The following is a 22,177-nucleotide window of genomic DNA, read 5'->3' as shown; positions in this document are numbered from 1 at the left end:
AGGCTTAAAGTGTGATTTATTTTGGATCTGGTGGGAAGAATGTGTATTTTATAGATGTTAGAATATCATTTTGTGTCTGTGTGTATGTATGTATTCATATGGATGTGCATGCATGTGTAGGCTAGAGACCAACATTTTTTTTCTCAACTGCTCAACACCGTAGTTTTTGACACATACGGCTCTTTCAGAACTTGGAGCTCATTAATTCATCAAGGTTTGCTGACCATGAGTTCCAGGGAGCTAGCTATCCGCCCCTACCTGCTCCAGCACAGGAGTGGACATTCACTGCCATTTTGGCTTGTGTGGGTGGGGGGGACTGAACTCAGGTTTTCAGGCTTGCATGGCAGGTACTTTACCAAATGAGCAATTCTTACTCCATTAACTAGCTGTTTCGTGGTTATTAACTGTGGTGTTCTGATTAATAAAATATTCTGTATATTATCATTAATTTTTTTTAAAAAGCATGGGCATTAGAAATAACCTATATTAACCAGGTGTGCTGGCACATACCTTTAATTCAAGCATTTAGGAAGCAGAAGCAGGCAGATTTCTGTGAGTATCAGATTAGCCAGGGCTACACATGAAGACCCTATCTCAAACAAATAAACAGACAAACCAATGCAACAACATCATCTCCCAAAACAAAACAAAAAACCAATGTTACATTAAACTTGGATGTGGTAACTGTCATGCCTGCTATTTGGGATGCTGAGGTGGGGAGATCACAGCAGCAGGCCTGCCTGGGCTATAAAGTAAATTCAAGGCCTCAGGAACTTAGCAAGACCTATTCAAAAAAAATAAAGCAAAATAAAATAGGCATCTAGATATATTGCTCAAATGAAACATCTTACATTAAAACTACTTGGGATTTAGAGGAAAGAGTTCAAAGTCATTCTCTGTCACTTTGCAATGTGGAGATCATCCAGGGCTACAAGAAACTCTGTCCCAAAACAAAGTAACAACAAAAACCTCAAATTAACAAAAGAGTTAATAGTATGAGAAGCATGCACTCTGGCATCACTGCATACCAAGAAGCTCCGAGAACAAGTTGGTTGGTACAAAGTATAGTATTTGGAGTCTGAGGGACAGAGATGTTCAAAAGGCAGTTCTTGCCTTTTAGAAGGTAGATCAGCTAATAAAGAGTTACAATTTAACAAATGTTTAAGTGGCTATTTGGTCACGGTTATATACACCTTTTTTCTCCATTTTTTATTTATATTAGAAACAAGATTGTTTCGCTTTTTTAAAACTTTCTAAAAGCTGAAGCTCTCATCTCTGTTCTTTCCCCTTGAAATTTCTCCTAATTATCAAACTACCCCTGTTTCAGGAACAGCTAATAGTGCTTTGTCCCTAATATGTTGAACTGAGATGAGCAGTCTGTCCAGTTTTAACTCTTGTGTATATGGCAACTGGCTGAAGAAGCAGACAAAGACACTTGCAGGAGACTTCTGCCAAATACTGTAGCTCTAAGAATCTCTAAAAAGCAGTCTGTTACATAAATCATGTTCCCTTTAACCTCTCCTCTGTGTTCATTCATACAACTAATCATTGAAATTGCTTTAGAAATGTGTCTTCCAGAAATACAGCATATTTAAAAAGCTTCCTTAATATCATTGTGAAGTGGATGCAACTTAGTGTTTATTTACAACAAACATCTATGAATCCCACATCTCCTAACTATAGTTCATCAACATTCCCATCAAATCACTACTGGAAATGTTCTCTCCCACTGCAATCCCAGTTTGGTGCATGAGTATGAAAAGCAGCAGACTGTTTTCCATGATCATAGATTTTAAATATTTACTTGCTTGTACTGCATAATTTAGCACACTGGAGTTGGAAAGCAGTTTATATGGTAGCTGATTCCATGCCAGTGTTAGAGAATATAAAGTCCCTCTGTGACTCCTATGTGAAATTGTAAAAATGAAAGACGTTCTCATTTCCTTTTCTAACCAATTAAAGTTTGTTTTACTATAAGTCTACAGAAAGCCTATGTTTGCAGTATACACATAATATAGCATAATTTTGTATAGTTATCATACAAACCCAAGCACTGATTCTAATGGCTTGTTAATATAGTATGCCAAAAATTGAAATACAGTCATTCTGGTAATACAAATGTGATGGCTAGTCTTGGTGGTCACTTTGACTACATCTGGAATGAATTCAGAGTAAGGCTGATGGGCTCTCTAGTGAGGAATTTTCTTAATCAGATTGTTTGAATTGGGAAGACCCACTGTATAACTGGACCACAATTTCTGGTGACAGCCCAGATAAGAAGACATGGAAGAAAGAAACTGCTTCATGCCCTCTTGGCTCTATGTTCACTGTCAAGTTCATTTACATTGTTGCTGCCAGGACTAAATCCAACTTCTTTGGGATTCAAACGATTACACTCCTTCAGGAATCTTCCAGGGCGCCAGTGCCAGATTGGGATTGCTGAGACCTTCAGCCTCATGGATTTAGCAACAACTAGAGTCTCTGCCTTTCAAGTGTGAGACAGCCATTGTTGGACTAGCTGAACTACATTCAGGCATATATATATATGTATATATATATATATATATATATATATATATATATATATATATCATTCTATCAGTTCTGTTCCTTTAGAGAGTCCTCACACAAGTCCTTGTAGAAGTTATAAAAAGGCTTGGGACAGCTTGTGAGATACGTGCTACCTCTCCTAAGTCATCAAAAAGGGCTCTGCATTTCTAAATAGGAAACAAACTATCCAAGTAGAGAGTGGATACTTTGTTATCTATGCTAATAAATCTCTTACCATTCCTCTCCACTGATTGACTGTCCCAGTGAATGGTGAATAAATCGCTCCAATAACTCCACGTAGCTGTTTTAATGAGAATAACATTTAAAATAAGTTTCCCAATGTCATAGTACAGGCCTCTTATTCCAACACTAGAGGGTTGAGAAAAGATCACAAGTTCGGGCCAGCCTGGCCGAATTGCGAGCTCCTGTCTTAAAACAAAACATACTGATTTCTAATCGCGAAACACACTTAAAAGTAGAAGAACGTATTTTTGCATTCCAGAAGGCTTTTATTTTCTCGCGTTTTAACCGTCGGGTAGCAGAGACTGCTGACTTTCCCCTCCCCCACTTCTAGTTTCTACTCTTATTTCTTATGCATTGTTCCAACAGTCTGTGTTATCGAAAACGATGCATTAGCAGAATTACATTTTGTCATTATTTAGTATCTCTCTCCACATTTCTTAAAAGGCAGGTCCTGTATTTCATTCCCTGACAAGAACCCGAATGTGTAAACTGATTGCACACGTCCCTAGAAGCTCCACCAGGATGTAATCCGCACCCCTAACCACAGTTTGTCTTGGTATAGACAGACAGTATTTTTAGCCAAGAAGGTTTTGTCATAAGGACCCAGAGCTCTGTGCATGCTGGATCTTGTAGTCCCGAGGCCCAGACGCTCACGGTGCGTGGCAGCTGGTAGCTTAAATACAGTAGTTACAGCCAGAGGGACAGCTGTAAACCTAAACACGGGGCTGCCGCTCACAGATGCACGACTCTGGGCTCTGTGCTTGCAGCCCGGGCGTTTAGGGCCCGGGACAAGACGCCTGCAGGATTACGGCCTGCGGAGGTATCCGCGTCCCGTGCTACGGTGGCCGCCCAGGGCCCTGTCCCGTGCGTCCCGCGGTCGTACGCGCTGCTTGGCGCCGCTCCTGGAGCCGGAGCGTGTGTCCTGGTGTGGGGACTCCTGCGCGGCTGAACAGTTATCCAGTCCTGTGACGCCGAGGGGTCGGCTTGAGGCTGGCGGAGTGGAGAAGGTTGGAGCTTGGTATTTGTAGTCTCCGAATGGCTGGTTTTGTGGGGCCCTGCCCTCGGTGCAGACCCTGGCCAACCGTCTGGGTTCCTGGAGGGTGTTGGAGCTTCTTTAGATTCTTCTTCCTCGTGCGGGTCATCTTCCAATTCTCCCTCGTCCTTTGAACTGTAAGCCTTCCAGTGGCCAGCTGTTCTATCATTCTTGACTAGATCAGGGGCGGCTTTATCCCAAGCCACCTCATCCCATTGATCCTTCCTTGTGCTACTGGTCTCACCGCCCCAGCTTCTCTTTATTTAAAACAACAACAACAACAAAAGCGTGTGTGTGGGAAATGTTAGCTCTCAACCTGTCCGTCTGTAGCCCCATTACCCCTTTGGGGGTGTTTGCAACTCCAATCTGTGCCACTCTATTCTGCTTATACTATTAATGCTGACTTCACTAGTTTGGCTTTTGCTCACTCTCACATACCCACCCACATCTAAGGGTTTTTGAAGTTTGAAACCCAGAATAGCATCCTCTATGCGGTCAGCATGACTTTGCTTGAGTTTACATTTCTCGGAGTTTCTTCATCTTACATTTTTGTTTTTTATTGATTACTTTGCCACATGGAGTTCAGTGCTACCTCGGCGTTAAGAATATATCGCCTTATTAGTATTTGGATTGTTTAGGTGGGTATGTTCTGTTTGTTTACCTTTTCTGACCTGACATTCCTGTGGGATTTTGGGTTGATATTGTGTCAGCTGATAGCAGATAGACACAAAGACGTGATCTTTCCTGCCCGCTGCTTGTGATTTGTAATTAGATTATGAGTCTTTGGAAGTACCCAGAGGGGTTGGGAAGGCTTTGAAATGTACAGTCTCTGTGTTTTCCGAGTTTCAAATTATAAAGCCCAAACAGGAAGATTCCTAATTAGTCCAGTGTCTGTAGCTAACTGACTGGCTCACCCGCCATAAGAATTTCAGAACTGAAGTTAAAAATGGGCAATGCGAGGGATTGTATAATTTAGCAAAAAGAGAACAGAGGCCACTTAATTGATGCTGTTTCTATACAATGGGATGGGTGCGTATATATTTAAAATGATTTTTTTTATTTGTGTGTTTTTCTACACGTGTCTGTTCACCATGTGTGTGCCGGGTGCCCCTTGAAGTCAGAAGAGGGTGTCAGATCCCCCTGGAACTAGAGTTACAGATGATTGTGAGTCACTACGTGGGTGCTGGGAATCCAACTGAGGTCCTCTACAAGAATAGCCAGTCCTCTTCACCAATGAGCCAGCTCTCCAGCCTGGATGCAGATACACTGAAAAATGTTTTGTGAAACTGTTTTGAAGCTTTGCTTGTTCTGTGTAGTCTGACAGCTTTGCTCAACATTTTGCTAATTACTGTTTGCTAATGTTTTACAAATAGATATTTTGTCTCTTGTTTTCTGGGAACTCTGCAATTTAAGTGACTTGTGGCTCAACTTCTAATTTTATTGTGTTATAGTGTTTCTGATAGACAGTTTTCTTTCTTTTTTAAAAACATTCTCACCATGCAGCCTGGGCTGGCTCCAACTCTGTCTTCCCATCTCAGGGTCCAGAGTGCTGGGTTTTACAGGCATGTGTCCAGTGTCATTTTTCTTTAAGTGACACAATTTAAACTATCAATAAAATTAAAACATACCCTTCTGGGTTGGGGATATTCCTAATTAATCAGAAATATTTTCAGCCATGTTTAAGATTATAAACATATAATAATTTAGAATTGGTGCATGTCTGTAATTCCAGTGTCCAGGATGCTGATGCAGGAGGAGTTCCATAAGTTTGAGGCCAGGCTAGAATACAAAGTTTGTTCTAGGTCAGCTTGGGCCATAGGGTGAGACTGTGTCAAAAACATAACAAAACAAACAATAAACTCTACCCCCCCACCACAAAATGACCTCTTCGAACAAAACCCAACATTTTTATTTTCAGATTAATTATTCATGAAATTCTTTTTTGGAAAATAACTACATAGTTTTTTAAATACATTTTTCTGAGAGTTTTGAGTTTCAAGTTGACTTTTTCTTGAGATTTTAGTCATTTACTAGGCATTTATTGGATTCTTACTGTTTAGCAAAATCATGACATTTATTGATCAGAGTACCCTGCCTCCATGATTCATCTCTGTACTATGTAATTTCAAAGCATTGTCTCCATATTGTATGAACTCGGTGAGCTATTATTATTGATATTTTGCAAATGAAGAAACTAAAGCTGGAAGAGTTTAAGTCCAGTTCTTTTTGATCCTTCCTAATGCCCTAAAGGGGCAAAGAGTTGTTCTTTATCTTGGAATGCATAAAATTCAGTAAATATGTGCAAAACAGCCATTTTATATCTGTCTGACTTTCTATTTGTCCATCTATTTTGTATTCTATTCATCTATATTTATCATCTATCATCTATCTGTACTTCCATGTGCCTACTTTATATGTATTTATCATCTACCTACCACCTAACACCCCCTGACGAGATTTCATCTGTATCTTAAATAGTGGGTAGGGGTTTTGTTAAGTAAAAATTGTGAGGAAAGCAATTCCAGGTGGAAGCACAAAGTGAACAGATTCCTGCAGCTGAATTATGGAGGCTAGAGACTTGTGGACTGTTCTGTGTTGTCAGTTGTCATACACACTTAGCAGGTATACAGTGCCTGCATTTGAAATTAAAAAACAAAAACAAAAACTTTTTAGTGAACTGGTCAGAACTCAGACTGAAGTGACAAGTTGTCTAGATCTCGAGTGATTACATTGAGAATGGAAGGAATTTGAGAACTGTTAGTGAAGGAACCCTTGGCAGGTATTTGCCATTGAGTTGTGGGGATGGGCTAGTAGCCTAGCGACCAGGATGGCTGGTTGTCCGGTGTGAAGTAAGTAGAACAGGAAGGTGACTTGTAGATTCACCTGTTTTTGTTTTTAATCAAATCATAGGATTTAAAAATCTTTCAAAATTCACTACTGTTTTGAGTTACTGTCAATTTAAACATGCCAAGATTGTCAACTAGATGATGCGTTTCAGTTTTAGAGTTAAGTTACAAAATTCTGGTGTCAGAATATATGTCATTAAGTACTCTTTATGTTGGCAATTGAACCTTATAACTACTTTATTTTTACTTTTAGGACTATTTATGAATCCATTTGTAGTGTTTACCTCACATATAGCTTTTTATTTGTTAACTAGGGATTCTTCTAGGTCACAGGTGTAAAGTAGTGAGTGTTCTAGTTAGGGTTTCATACTGTGGTGAAACACCATGACCAAAAGAAATTCTGGAGGAAAGGGTTTATTTGGCTTATTCTTCCACATCACTGTTCATCACTGAAGGAAGTCAATACAAAGACACAAACAGGGCAGAAACCTAAAGTCAGTAACTGTTGCAAAGGCCACATAGGAGTGCTGCTTACTGGCTTGCTCAGTCTGCTTTCTTATACAACCCAGGACCACCATCCCAGGGATGGCACCACCCACAAAAGGCTGGGTCATTTCCCATTGATCACTAATTAAGAAATGACCTACAGCTGGATCTTATGGAGACATTGTTTTCAATTGCGATTCCTTCCTTTCAGATAGCTCTAGCTTGTGTCAAGTTGTCATGAAACTAGCCGGCACAGTGAGTAAAATAGTCTATCACAATAGAATTTTCTGTGTAATAGAGGAGGCAGATATACCCCAGATAGTCAAATCTCAAGTTACAGCTATGTCAGATGCACAAAAGGACTTGATGCTATATTTTTCTGAGGAAGAAATACAGAGGGGAAGATTGAAGATGGGAGAGCCCAGTAAGAGGAGTGTTAGAATAGCCTACATGTGGGATGAGACTGTCTGGAGGAGGTGGTGGCAAAGGCAGAAGTAGATGGATGTGAGAGGTGAAGGAGATGTCATTGACTACCCCAGGTAATTATAAAACAAAGGTCTTATAACTGGATGGATTGTGGTGCATTCTTTGAGATGGAGAACATTGAAAGATCAGGTTCCCAGGGCTAAACCTTTCTATTAGTATTTTTATTGTGACAGTGATAGTAAAGATTAATTTTTATTATTAATCTATATCATTAATTCTTATATATTTAATTTATATGAAAATATAAAAGTTATATTTTTCTTATGTGTCTGTGTGTGTGTGTCTGTGTGTGTGTGTGTGTGTGTGTGTGTATTTAAGATGGTGTGTCACTATGTACTCAGGCCTGGAACTCACTATATAGACCAGAATGACCTCAAACTCATAGAGATTCTCCTACCTCTGCCTCCTGAGTTTATTATATTTGAATAATGGACTACCACTCAGATTCTTTGGGTAGTCTTTTATCCTTGAATGCAGAGGGGTGGAGCTGTCAGTGAAAGCATCTGGAAATGGGTTGGCATCTGTTTTGAATCTACATGTGGCATATTAAAACCATGTACAATAGTGTGGTGGTCTGAATGAAAAGGATCCCAATAGGTGCTTAGAAAGTGGCATCATTTGAAAGGATTAGGACATGTGGCCTTGACAGAGTAGCTATGGCCATGTTGGAGAAAGTATGTCATTGGGGGTGGGCTTTGAGGTTTCAAATGCTCAAGCCAGGCCCATTGTTTCTCTCTCTGCCTTTGGATCTAAATGTAGGACTTGCAGCTGCCTCTCCAGCATCATTTCTGCCTGTGTGCCATCATGCTTCCTGCCATGGTGATAATGGACTAAACCTCTGAAGTGTAAGCCAGCCCCAATTAAATATTTCCCTTTATAAAAGTTGCTGTGGTCATGGTGTCACTTCATAGCAATAAAACCCTAAGACACTGAATGATACCTTATTAAATACCACTTTAGGTTTTTTTTTTTTCTTGAGATTTGGTAGTGAATAGGGCATCTGGCTAAATTCTAACTTCATTTGCTTGGTTCATATGTAAATACAAATGTACATAGAGGAATACAGCCATTCTTTTTTTCCTTCTGAATCTCTCAGCTGTGTGATTTTTGATGGGTACCAAGTCAGTTTAGATTTCATGTTTCACAGTGGTGATAATAGCATAGAGAATATGACAAAGTACTTGGACTTTGGAGTCAGGATATCTGAGTTCAGGGTCTCTTGTTGCTTACTGGACTATAGACATACAGAGTTGTGTAAGACAACTGAGACACTGAGGATAGGAGAACTAGCCTTCTCCTTGTCATAAGGGTCAGAAGAGACAGTGCGTGTGCACAGGCTCACCAGTGTCCCTCCCTGGTACAAAGTCCTGGTGATTGCAATTAGGATGCTGACTCTGAGGTCATCTGACTTGGGTAGCAGTTGTATTGCTTGATAGCTGTATTTGGTTTTGAAAAAAAATTATGTAATTTAGCTCTTTGTAGTCTTTGTGGCCCTGCGATGAGTTAGTACAGAGTTCTCATTTGAGTCTATGGGGCTCCAGGTGTGTCAGAACACACACAGGGCTGCCTTGTGATTACTTACCATTTGTTAGAATAACTGCTTTTTTCATGAATTTTAGCAAACTTTGGAATGCTGCATTCCTGTTAGCCCTCAGGGGTAGAGGAGGAAGTAGTTAAGCTGCTCTAAGGTCAACTCAATTTCCACATTTCCTTCCAGCCCCAACTTAGATTGCTATCTGTTAACACTAGCCCTCATTTGAGAGTCTGTTTGTTACTGTGGATGTGCTTTTCGTGTTTAAACTCACATAGACACCTTTTTCTTACTCCTAAGTACTTCCTCATGCAGATTTTAATAGTTAGGTCATTTCTCTACAACCATGCCATCATTAGTATACCAAAAGTACTTTAACCTTAGTGTCATCTTTTGTATCATCCACATTAAAAACCCAGATTTCCTCCAAACATGCCAACAATAGTACCATAGCTTAAAAGTTAGTAAATCTAGCCAGGTGGTGGCAGTGGCATCCTAGCACTGGGGAGGCAGAGGCCTCTAAAGACCTCTGTGAATTTGAGGCCAGCCTGGTCTATAGAGCATGTTCCAGGACAGTCAGCATTACCCAGAGAAACCCTGTCTTGAAAAAACAAACAAACAAACAAACAAACAAACAAACAAAAAACCAAAACCAGACAAACAAAAACTTAATCTAGTCATAGATCATGGATATATTGAGTTGTCATATTTCTTTTTTCTTTCCTCTTTTAAAATCTTTTCTTTTGCAGTGCTGGAACTTAAATCTAGGGCATCAGGCATTGTGCATGCTGGGCAGCTGCTCTACCACTGAGCTACACCCCACCCGCTCTGTTTTCTTGTGCAGAGAGCATCTTCTTTTCCCCTCTCTCCCTCCTTCTCTTCTGTCCTTTTCTTTAAAGACAATTGAAATTTTTTTTAGTACAAACCAATTTTTGCCTTTTTCTTCCTTCCTTCCTTCCTTCCTTCCTTCCTTCCTTCCTTCCTTCCTTTCTTTCTTTCTTTCTTTTTTTTTTTTGTACCAAACAATGTTTGTGTAGACTTGATATGTCTGATCATCTCTCAGTTAGTTTCAGGGTATCCTGGTTAGTTTTGTTGTCATCTGGCAAGAGGGAACCTCAGTTGAAGAGTTGCCTTCATCAGATGGGCCTTTGGAGTGTGGGGTACTTTCTTGATTGATGATTGATATGAGAGGGCCCAACCTACTGGGCATGCTACCCTTGGGCAGGTAGTTGTGTGTTGTATAGACAAGCAGCTGAGAAAGCCAGGGGAAGTGAACCAGTAAGCAGTGTTCTTTCATGGTTTCTGCCCTAGTTCCCACCTCCTACCTTTAGCTCCTGCCTTAACTTCCCTTGATAATGGAATGGAACCTGGGAACTATAAGATGAAATAAGCCCTTTCTTCCTCCAAATTGCTTTTGGTCAATGTTTATTACAGCAACAGAGAATCTAACAGGATGCAGAGTGAACAGTTTTGATTCTTGAGTGATAAAATCATCAACTTTTCACTTTGTCCTACTAGAGTACTGTGACAGCTGTCATTGAAGATGCTAACCAGATCTCTATATTCTAAAATACCTTTCCTGTTTGTATTTAATAACTACTCCATGGGGTGATGACTTTGAAATCATGTGGCTATTCTATTTTCCAGCAGTTTTTGTATGGTTTAGTAGCCATTTACAGTTCTTGCCTGAGTCAGTCTTTGTGCTTCTGTTTGTCTCTGCAATTTCTCAGTTCTGTCCATCCTTTTCATTCTCTGGCATCTTCTCAAAGGAGCTGTTTCCCCATCATGGTGACAGTCTGTCTTTCCCTGACTGTCCTTTAGCTTGTAATCTTCAACCACAGCAGATTACAGAGGTTATTGGCATGCTCTTGAGTTTTTTTTTTTTTTTTTTTTTTTTTTTTAGAGACAGGGTTTTTCTGTCCTGGCTGTCCTGGCTGTCCTGGAATTCACTCTGTAGACTAGGGCGGCCTTGAACTCATAGAGATACACCTGCCTCTGCCTACTGAGTGCTGGGATTAAAGGCATGTACCACCACTGCCCAGTCATGTTTTTCCTTTTATTTCTCAGTACTATGTACCTAAGAATTCTTAAGATTTTTCTTTTGGCTGTGTTATAATCTGCCATCAGCATTCTTTCTTAAAGGATTTATTTACTTTTTAATTTTATGTGTATATGAGTGTTTTGCTTGTATGCATGTCTTTGCATTGAGTGCAAACAGTGTCTTCCAAGACCAGAAGAAGAGTATATCAGGCGTAACTCCTAACACTGGAGTCACAGATGGCTGTGAACCACCATGTGGGTGCTGGGAATCCAACCGACATCACCTGGAAGAGCAATCAGTGCTCTAAGCCACTGAGCCCATCTCTCTAGCACCATCATCTTTTTGTTTTGTTTTCTTTTCTTTTGATGATGAATTATCTCAGATTTGGTCAGTGGCGGTCTCCACACTTGTTCCTGTTTCCTTTGGATATTTTCATATCAGTTGTTGAGCATTTCCCTTCACTTTTGTGCCAGAAGACATCCTGTGCTCATCTGGTACAGTCTCTGCTGGAGATCTGGAACCAGCCATCTAACCATAAAGCCCTGGCTTATTTGCTGTGTGATTATACTTAGGAACCAAGATCTGGGCATTGAATATGCTACTGGGTATTTTTGTTCTAAATATTTTAAATAGGTCTTACATAGCCACCCATGTATACTTTTAAAAAAAGAAACCACCAGTTCTTTGAATACCTTCTGTCCAAGTTCAGCATTGAAGTGTTCTCTTCATTTCATCTCTCTCTGTAATTTTTTTTTCTGAGAAAAATTTTTATTGGCCTTTTGAATAAAATTTATTTGCCGGGAAGGATGATCCATCCCATCATACTTCTGCTGGAACGAGCGCATGGCCTCCTTTTTGCTGATTCTGTGTTTGGCCCCAATGCAGCCTGTCCTGCGCTTCTTGTCTGCGATGCTGAAACCTGGCTTACCCAGCACCACATAGAAGTCCAGGCCGTAGATCCCAATGCTCAGGTCATACTTGATGCCCAGATCAATGTGTTCTTGAATCCCAAAGCCAAAGTTTCCGGTGTCTGAGAAGTGATTTTTCCGTAATTCATACTCCCACACCTTCAGGCCTTTCTCCAGAATTTCTTCCGCCTTGGCTCCACGGACAGTGCAGTGGATGGCAATCTTTTCTTTTCTCCTGATGCCAAAGAACCTGACGGTGTATCTGGCTTTGGAAAACACAGGTGTCTGGCCTGTGAGCTGCTCCAACACCTTGGCTGCCCTGGTCAGTTTATCTCCACTCTCCCCAACACAGATATTGAGGCAGAGCTTGCGGATTCGAAGCTCCTGCATAGGGTTCTCCTTTTCACCTTGATCTTGTGACATGATGGGCAAACAGGAAGAGAAACTCTCTCTAATTTTTTTAACCATAGGGAGAATTGGGGTTCTCAACCATATCAACTTACCTACTTATCCATTCTATCCTGTAACATACATAAGGTTTTAATATTACTAGCTCATTATTGTACCTAACAACAAATCTACCAGATAAAGATTACTTTGCCATCTTATGGCCTTAGACTATATTTCACTAAAGGTTTGTACTCAAAGTTACTTGAAATACTTTTTTTTCCCTGTGTGGTTATATTATCAATTTAAAATAGGTGTCTAGCAAACTACTTTTTAATAGATTATAAAATCAGTCACCTATGAAACTACTATAGTAGACATTATAATGTAAGCCTTTATCATAGTATGTAGTTACAGAGAATTCAGGGGCTGTTATATCTATTGAAGAAAGTGTAGTTTGTAGGTTTTTTTTCTTTTTTCTTTTTAATCCACAAGGATTAAAACTTGTGGGTATATTTCCCAATTTCTGTAATATTATTTAAAATCAAGAATGACTAAAGCAACACAAAACAAAACAAAACAAAACAAAACAACAACAACAAAAAACCCAAACAATTTCTATTTGTAAGCCAAAGTAATCGTGTTTGTGAATGTTGTAAACAGTGCTCTTCTTTGGAGTGATGACATAATTCAGGCATTACTCTTTTAACAATAGACACAATTGTTGAGGATACTAAGGCATTTCTGAGTGTTCTGTGTAGTGTTTTCCTGCATTATGTTCAGAATAGAAAGATGCATTTGTATGTCCTTGGTCTTTGTATCTGAGCAGTACAGTTGTAACTGTGTTTGCCCTGTGATACTATTTGTGTGTGATGCTCTCACTAAAAAGGGGAACTATTTCTTGCCTGTCACACTTTGTATCTCTGTTGTGATACGTGACCATTCAGTGATGTGCCATTAGCATATAAGGTAGATGAAAGTAGGAACTGAATTTCGTGGCTTGATTTCTTTCCCTTAGTGTCTTGCTTCTCAAATATTTGGGGAGTGAGCATGATATTTTGTGTTTAAATGGTATATGGTTACTGGTGAGGTTTATCTTGGCAATAAACGACCAATGAAAGTTGATTTGGGAGAGTTTAACCACTTTTGGTACAAACTTCAAACTCACTGTCTTATTTTATTTAAAAAGCTTTTTTCTTTTTTTCTTTCTTCCCTTCCTTCCTTCCTTCCTTCCTTCCTTCCTTCCTTCCTTCCTTCTTTCCTTCCTTCCTTCCTTCCTTCTTTCCTTTCTCTCTCTCTGTCTCTCTCTCTCTCTGTGTCTCTTTCTCTCTTATGTGGATGGGTGGTTTGCCTGCTTGTATGTCTGTGCACCACATGCATGCCTGGTGCCCGTGGAGGCCAGAATATGGTGTTGGATTCCTGGGATTAGAGTTTCAGATGGTTGTGAGCTGCCATATGGGTCCTGGGAATCACCTGGGTCCTCTGCAAGAGCAGCCAGTGCTCTTCACCATTGAGCCATGTTTCCTACTCCTCACTAGATCTTGTTTTAGATTTAGCATCTCCATTTAGTTTCCTTGTTTCTGTTGATGTGGCCATTGTCTTCCTAGAGGTAACATTTCAAACCTCTGAGTTATTTAGGACTACCTTGTGTGAGTACAACCATACATTCTTGCCTTGCTGCCAATTCCACTGTTTGAGCTTTCTGCCAGTGCCCTCTTCCTAATCCCTTACCAGTACTAGGCCTTCTTTATCGATCATCTGAAGTCTTCTGATCCATTAATGGGATTGGTGCTAGTCCATATGGAAAAGAGAAGATTGGAGGGTTTTAAGATATCAGCTGGGGGCCGGATACAGAGGCTTACACTGTTAATCCTAGCACTCAGGAGGCAGAGGCAGAGGCAGGTATGGATCTTGTGAGTTTGAGGCCACCCTGGTCTGCATAATGAGTTCCAGGAAAGCCAGGGTTACATAGAGAGACTCTGTCTCAAAAACAAAACCAAAAAACCAAAAAAAAAAAAACAAACAAAACCACGAAAATATCACCACCACCAACAAAAACCCAAACTAAACAAAACAAAACCAATCCAAAGCATGTGCACAGCCCCCCCCCACCTCACACACCACACACACACACACACACACACACCCCAACTGGGATTTCAAATTGAAGAAGGATTAGTTTCTAAGGACCCAAGCACACCTAGTTATTGGAAATCATAGGAGGGAAATTTGGTTCTGTGTTACAGGGTTTCTGGAGACTGAACATAGTTTCTTATACTTGCCAGGCTTTATGGATAGAACCCTCTTCCTAGCCCACCATATGCTGTCTTTCAAGGAAACAGAGTTGTTAAACGTGAGTGAATATCCTGAAGTTAATATGGAGTCTCCAGAACAGCTCACTGGAGAATGAACAGTTTAAAACGTTATTAAGCTTTTACTGTTACAACTGTATTTGGGGTTTAGCACAGTACTGACACCTTTTCTTCTGGAAGTGTCCATCCAGAGGCTAAGGAAGTGTGGTTGGCAAGGGCATTGCAAAGGAGGTCCCATTACTGTGGGTTCAGGCTGGGTTCGTGATTAGGGCAATGATTTGTGATGGGTGAGTATGAACCAGAAGGCAGATTGGGGTTTTCGCAATTTGAATGGGATCTATTTAAAGCTTTTCATACTTCCACATTTTCTTCTACTTCTCTCTACCAAGCATTGTTGGTTGGAGTGTATCATACAGGGCCAGTGATCAAGAGCTACTCATGATTTTAATGCCATTTAGTTATTAGTTGTTCTATAAGTTCCTTCTCAGTCTGGAGATTCAAGTAAGCTTCAGTTCTTACAATGTTAATTTTATGTATAGACTCAGTATTTAACAGGTTGGCACATTTCACTTTAAAAGTATGAAATCTGTAAATATTTGTAGTTAACTTGATCAAAAGTTACTGGGATCCTGACATAACATTTGTGTATCAAAATGTAGTAAATACTATCTCTAGTAGTAAATACTAGAGATACAGGCAACACAATACAGGCTATCTTCAGATAGTCCAGATAGTAACTCTTTAAAAAGTATTTATTTTTATTTTATATGTATGCATGTTTCTGCTTGTCTGTATGTGCACCACATGCATGCACCTATATAGAAGCCAGAAGAGGGTGTTGGAGGTTCCTGGAACTTGAGTTACAGATGGTTTGGAACTCCCCATGTGGGTGCTGGGAGCTGAACGCAGGTCCTCTGCAAGAGCATCAAGTGCTCTTATCCACGGAGCCATCTCTTGAGCCTCCTCATTAATAAGTCTTACAACAATCTTCAAGTAAACCATAAAGTTCATTTAAACCCCTGTGTCCCATGGAGGGTAGTTATGATGATGATTTGCATGTGATGTGATGTATGGTGTGACAGAGGTGTGCTCTTGGGCCACAAGACAGGAGTGAGGGAAGTGTGTGTCTGCTCAGTTCTTAGATTTCTCTCTGCCATTTGGTTTGAAGATAATATTTGAATGTTCCAGTTCATTTAGGTGATAATTATGAAATAACTGTGTGTCAGCATACTGTTTTTAAGTGGAGAATGTTATTCTGAGGGGCTCTCAAAATGTTTACCAGATGCACTCTTGGGGCAAAACTATTCTGTCATTCCTTTTCCTACTGGCCCTTCCTTGTTTTCTAGCCTTATTCTGAAAATACATGTCCTCCCTGGCTTGTGTTGCTCTTTGTGTGTTTGTGTTTGGAATTTGTTTTTATATTTTGTTAGTGCCTTGGGCTTGTCCAGGAGCTCTAAGGGGAGACAGATGGTGTAACTGTTAGCACCCCCACCTCTTTTATGCCAAGAGTGCTGGATTCCTGGGTGTCATTTAAGGGGGACTTGCATTTTCTAGATTCTAAGCTTAGTGCACAAAAATAAATGAGTGGCTGGTGTAGGAGGGAATAGAAGCCGGTACAATGTATAAATAAAGAACCAAGATGGAGAGATATTAGAAAGCAGAGATGATAGCTGATTAGAGATTGATATTTTTTAAATAAAAAATAGACATGTGTGGGCTGAAGAGATGGCTCAAGAGTTAAGAGCATATACTGATCTTTCAGAGGATCCAAGTTCGGTACCCACCACCTACACTGGATAGCTCACAATTGCCTGAAACTCCAACTGCAGGGGGATCTGATACCTGTGGCCGACACAGGCTCCTGCACTTACATGTGTGCATACTCCTCCATCCCATGTATGATAAAATAATAAAAACCTCTTTTAAAATGCAAGCATACAAAGGGTGATAATGAATGGAAAACTTAGATGAGACTTTACTATTCATTTTACTTAATGGTGTAGCAAAAAGCACCTAATAATTCAAAATGAGAGCTGATGAGGTGGGTCAGTGGGTAAAGGCACTTGCTGTGGAAGCCTGACCTGAGTTGGATCCCAAGACGCACAGTAGAACTGACTCCCAGAAGTCGTCCTGTGACTCCCCTCCCCCCACTTGCTCTGTAGCACAAGCTCATCCCCTCACCTTTCCCTTTCTTCTCAGCCTGTCTCCTTTTTTCATGTCTCCTTCTCTTCCCCCACAATATTAATACATAAAATTTAAGAATTCTGAAGCAACTTTTGTATTGCTACAGAATACCAGTTGGGAAAGGAATGCAGGCATTTGTACACTGTGACAAAGATGTATTTTCTTCAGTCATTCCCTCGGGTTCTGTCTGCTGCTTTCTGGTTTTACATCCCCAGTGGATAAAATATTCCGTCAATTGCTGAATAGCTGAGTGTGATTACCTTCACCTGGTCTTCAAGGACCTTGGTTTGAACACCCCTTTTACTTATTAGTTTATAATTTATCAACTATCCTAATTCATAGTTACGGACAGAAAAATGACTCTGAAGATGACCATTTTCCTGAAGAACTTTGCTTAGTCATCACTCCGCTTTGCATATCATTAACAGTAAAGTTTAAGAGTAAACTTCATCTCACTCTGTGGACGAACTTTCTCATCAGGGCCGCCAGCTCACATGGCAACTCCTTATTAATTATGAAAGCTTGGCCTTCATTTAAGTTTGTTCCTAACTAGTTAAATTAACCCATATTTTAAAATCTGTCCTCTGGCACGTGGTTTGTTATCTCATCTTTCTGCACTGTTCATGCTGCTTCCTCTGCCTGTGCCTGGTCACTCTGCCTCTCTTCTTCCCAGAGTTCTCTGTCTGCCCTGAAGTCCCGCCTATGCCTCCTGCCTTGCTATTGGCTGTCCATCTTTTTATTAACACCAATCATAGCAGTACATTCTTATACAGTGTACAAGAATACTTTCCAATATTGCTCCCTTAGTCTGTATTTAATGAAGTACAGTTGGAGTTACCACCTTTTTCATGTGATTATCCTCTAATTAAGAATGGAATTGTCACTGAATGTGGTGGCATGTCTTTCATCCCAGTACTGGGGAGCAGAGACAGGTAGATCTCTGTGAGCTTGAAGACAGCTGAGCTACATAGAGATACTCTGCTCCCCCCTCAAACCCAAACAACAAAAGTATTTGTCAGAAATGATGAATAGACATATGGAGATGATAGTTAATCAGTTGTAGTAGGCATTGAAGATGTCTATTTGAAAAAGTATTTACTGATGATGTCCATAATGTTTTAAACCCTGAAGAAAAAAAAAAAAAGAGGAAGAAATTTGGCAGTTGTGAGGTTTGTTATTTTAATGATTTTTTTCAGGCTGAGTTTGTATAGAATAAAAATCAGTCTGATCACAGGGCCAGTCAGGGCAGGAATTTTAGATATAGAGGGATTGAAACACACTGGAAGTGGCTATGACCTACACCTTCTAGACTAATGAAATGATTTTCCTCCTCTTTAAATCAAGATTTCCTAAGTAGTGCAGTGCAGCAGGTTTTCTCGGACCTCCAGCCTCCAAACCATGATGTAGAGACTTCTTTTAATCTGTTTCTCTTCATCTACATTTTTGCCTCAGGGCCTTTTACTTTTCTTCTGTATGTCTTACTTTCCTGCTTCCTCTGTGTCTGTCTGGTGCTGGCTGTCTGGCTGGCCCCAGGTGTCCCCCTCTCTTTCTCTCTCATTCTCTCTAGGCCTAGATTCCTCCTTCTACTTATTCTCTTCCTGCCAGACCTGGCTATCCCTCTACTGCCTAGCTATTGGCCATTCAGGTTTTTGTTAGACCAACCAGGTACCTTGGGCAGGCAAGGTAAAACACCAACACATCTTTACATAATGAAACAAATGTAACACATCTTTACATAGTTAAATAAAGGCAACACATCTTTGCATAGTTAAACAAGTATTCCAAAATGTATCATTATGAATAAAGTTGCTATAAATATAGTTGAGCAAGTGACTTTGTGGTATGATTGAGTAGCCTTTGAGCATGTGCCCAAGAGTGGTTCTGAAGTAGATCAATTCCCAATTTTCTGAGAAACTGAGTCAGGCTATTTTTTAAAGTAGGTGTCTACCTTATATTCATCTTGAGTTCTCTACATCCTCATGGCAGGAATGCATTTGGAGGTGGTGTGATCATGTCTAACCCCAGTTCTTTGCACAAATTCAGCCACTTAGCCACCCGTGACTAGAGGAAGTGTGGACAAGTTTGGTGAACGAGTAGTCTGTCTGTGACACCAGTGGGAAGGCCGAGCAAACAGGAACTGTTAAAATCAAGTAGGATAAATACTTCCCATTGAATCCCCAATTGAAACCCTAGAGTTTGTAAGCACTTTTCCATGGTTATTTGATCACAACCTTCCATTACTACTGTTTGACCTTCCTCACAGTGGCTTTCTTTTGAACTACTTACTACCTGCCTGCTGCTCAGGCTGCAGCCTGGGGGAAATTCTGTTCTCCCAGACAATGGTTCTGTTGCTGCCACTGAAGGCAGCTTTAACTAAATCTCTATCATTCTGATAAAACTCAAGATTAAAAAACCTGTGAGCTCAGAGAATTAGAGTAGGAGGAGGAATCTAGGCTCTAGAGAGAATGAGGGAGGAAGAGAAGATGCCTGGGGCCAGGCAGCCAGGCAGCCACCAGACTGATACAGAGGAAGCAGGAAAGTAGGACATACAGAAGAAAAGTAAAAAGCCCTGAGGCAAAAATGTAGATGAAGAGAAACAGGTTAATATAAGCTATAGTATATACTATATATACTATATAATATATAATGGGACAAGTCTAAACTAAGACTGAGCATTCAGAGCTAATAAGAAGGCTCTGTGTCATGATCTGGGGGTCGGGGTCTGAGAGAGCCTGCTGCATTTGTAACCCAGTGTGGGGGTGCCATTTGCAGCTGGAATTTTTATTCAGGAGCTGGTGGTGGCCTTTTCTGTCTCACTCTCCAGAGAAGTGAAAGCTATAGGTGCATGTACCTTGCCTTGAAGCTTATGCAAATTGGCATTAATTAATTAATTTTTAAAACCCTGGCCAGGCAGGGTGGCACATGCCTGCGCTCCCAATATTCAGGAGGCTGAAGAAGTGGGGTAGCAAGTTCCCGGCTGGCCTGGGCTTCCTAGTACCTAATACAACTCTCTTGGAGCAAATAAAACCTAGGGAAGTTTCTGGAAGGAGAAATGAGAACAGTGAGGGGAGTTCAGAATTTTATAGTAAGACAAATAGTGCTTCTCTTTAAAAATTATATAAACATATAACATATAAACATGATATATATTTATTGTTATTATATATTGCTATTTTGTGTGTGCATGTGTGAGATGTATGTATTGAGAGTATAGGTGTGTGTGTGTGTGTGTGTGTGTGTGTGATGTATGTATGGAGAGTAAAGGTGTGTGTGTGTCTGTGATAGAGATGCAGAGGAAGAAAGAGAAGTATTTATTGAGAGTGCAGTTGAGTATGTGTCTGTGTGTGTATGTGTGTGTGAGAGAGATGTATATACTGAGAGTTCAGGTGGGTGAGCTGTGACTTGTTTGTAGAGGTCAGAAGACAGCTTTGGGAAGTTGATATAGGGCCTGGGTATTAAACTCAGACCTGCAGGTTTGCCCAGCAAGTGCTTGTACTCTCTATCTCACTGGCCTAGCCTACTCTTAAGGTGAAATTCAATTAGTGAATTAACAAGAGAGATCCCTGTATAACTTTCTTTAGTCAAAGCTGTCCTGGGAATTTAATTAAGGAGGTGAAGTTTCTACATGACTAAGCAGCTGAATCTGACTGGCTGTTTAGAAACTTGGTAATGTCTTCGCTGTAATTTTTTTTTTCAATCTGGAGAAATAATGGCAATAAAAAGCTGAATTTCATTGTCTCCAACAGTTATTTGTATTTTGCCTGATGACAAAAATCTCCTGAAGGGAGCCACTGCTGTGACCCCAGTTAAACCCAGGTTGAAAGCTTCTGCTTTGGAGATGCTGCCTAAATTCGAGAGAGAGAGAGAGAGAGAGAGAGAGAGAGAGAGAGAGAGAGAGAGAGAGAGAGAGAGAGGAGAGGAGAGAGAGGAGAGAGAGCGCTATTAAATTTTGGGTTTTGTTTAAGATGTATTTATTTTTATTTTATGTGTATGAGTGTCTTGCCTGCATGTATGGAAGGCACCATGTGGAAGCCAGGAGTTGATATTGTATTCCAGGAACTGCAGTTACAGACAGTTGTCAGCCACCATGTGGGTGCTGGGAACTGCTCAGCAAGAGCAGACAGTGTTCTTAACTGCTGAGCCAGCTCTCTAACCCCTACTGGACCATTTTTAAGAAAAATAATTAAGTAAAATGTTGAGAAAGAAAAAAACGAGTAGCTTTCAAATTTTCTTACTTCAAAAGAGCGTATTAGGAGAATGCTTTTGGAGGTGACAGATACATTGATTACTTGACTTTGGTCTCAGAGAGCTATGTCTATTTCCAAATCATTCATATTATAGGTATCACATATTTGCATATTTTGATGTATAAGAAAGCAAAAACAAAAAACAAAAATCATGATCCTCAGATCCCACGGGGGTTGAGCCATGCTAAGGTATACTCAGCTAGAGTTATAGTGGTAGACCTTTGAGGTTAGGTGACAGAGAGGTGTTAGATTTAGAGATTGGGACCTTTTTTTTTTTTTTTTACATTTGAAAACAAACTATTCAGTTAGTCTTAGCAGGAGTGTATTAAGAAGGAAGCACATTTAAATATTTTTACTTTAAAAAATGGTCTGTGTTCAACTATAGCTTTTTCTTATGTTCTGGCCATATTTCTTCTACTCTATTTAGGAAGAAAAAGGTTTTATTTTTGGGAGGGGGGTTTCGAGACAGGGTTTCTCTATGGCTTTGGAGGCTGTCCTGGAACTAGCTCTTGTAGACCAGGCTGGTTCTAATGCCACTAAATGCAAGATTTATAAAGTGCTAGTGCAGAATTTTGAGAACAATTAGTGCAAAGTCAATGAAGGTCCTTAAGCACAAAAGGCTAGTTACAGATCAGCTTCTGCTATTCTGTTTCTTCCCTAGTTCTTCCAAGGAAAGCATGGGAAATCTTCAGCAGGATGACTTTTAAATACTTATAAGCAAGACACAATCTTTATGTACATAGTATTTAGGTTTTATTGTTCTTTATTTTATTTGAAACCCAAATTCTCCCCAATCCATTATTACCATATTCACTTTTTTTTTTTTTTTTTTTTTGGTCTAAAGAGTTGTTTTATGAGCATGTTTTTCTAGTATAGTCTTTAAGAACCCATTTCCTTTAACTGCCCCCCCACCACCTTAGCCT

The 22,177-nt window shown here is 40.1% G+C and overlaps 1 protein-coding gene and 1 non-coding gene across 5 annotated transcripts in view; both read left to right on the top strand.

Annotated features, from left to right (window-relative positions):
• The first annotated feature begins 3,506 nt into the window (after positions 1 to 3,506).
• The window catches only part of Atg4c (autophagy related 4C cysteine peptidase), a 70,052-nt gene continuing 51,381 nt past the window's right edge, over positions 3,507 to 22,177 (top strand). The window contains exon 1 of one of the 4 annotated variants that reach the window (XM_027400481.2): positions 3,507 to 3,800. The gene's annotated coding sequence lies outside the window, so the exon portion shown is untranslated. Of the gene's footprint in view, positions 3,801 to 3,820; positions 3,964 to 22,177 lie in introns of those variants that run through there. The other 3 variants (XM_027400480.2, XM_027400478.2, XM_027400479.2) reach the window with 3 other exon arrangements.
• Positions 20,705 to 20,814, top strand: LOC113833571. The gene has a single exon (XR_003482261.1). It is a non-coding gene; the product is annotated as a small nucleolar RNA SNORD89 (small nucleolar RNA).

Source organism: Cricetulus griseus, chromosome 2 (assembly GCF_003668045.3).
Source record: "Cricetulus griseus strain 17A/GY chromosome 2, alternate assembly CriGri-PICRH-1.0, whole genome shotgun sequence".
Classification (NCBI taxonomy): Eukaryota; Metazoa; Chordata; class Mammalia; order Rodentia; family Cricetidae; genus Cricetulus; species Cricetulus griseus.
Note: the sequence above shows the minus strand (reverse complement) of the source record. Positions and strands in the feature narration are given on the sequence as shown.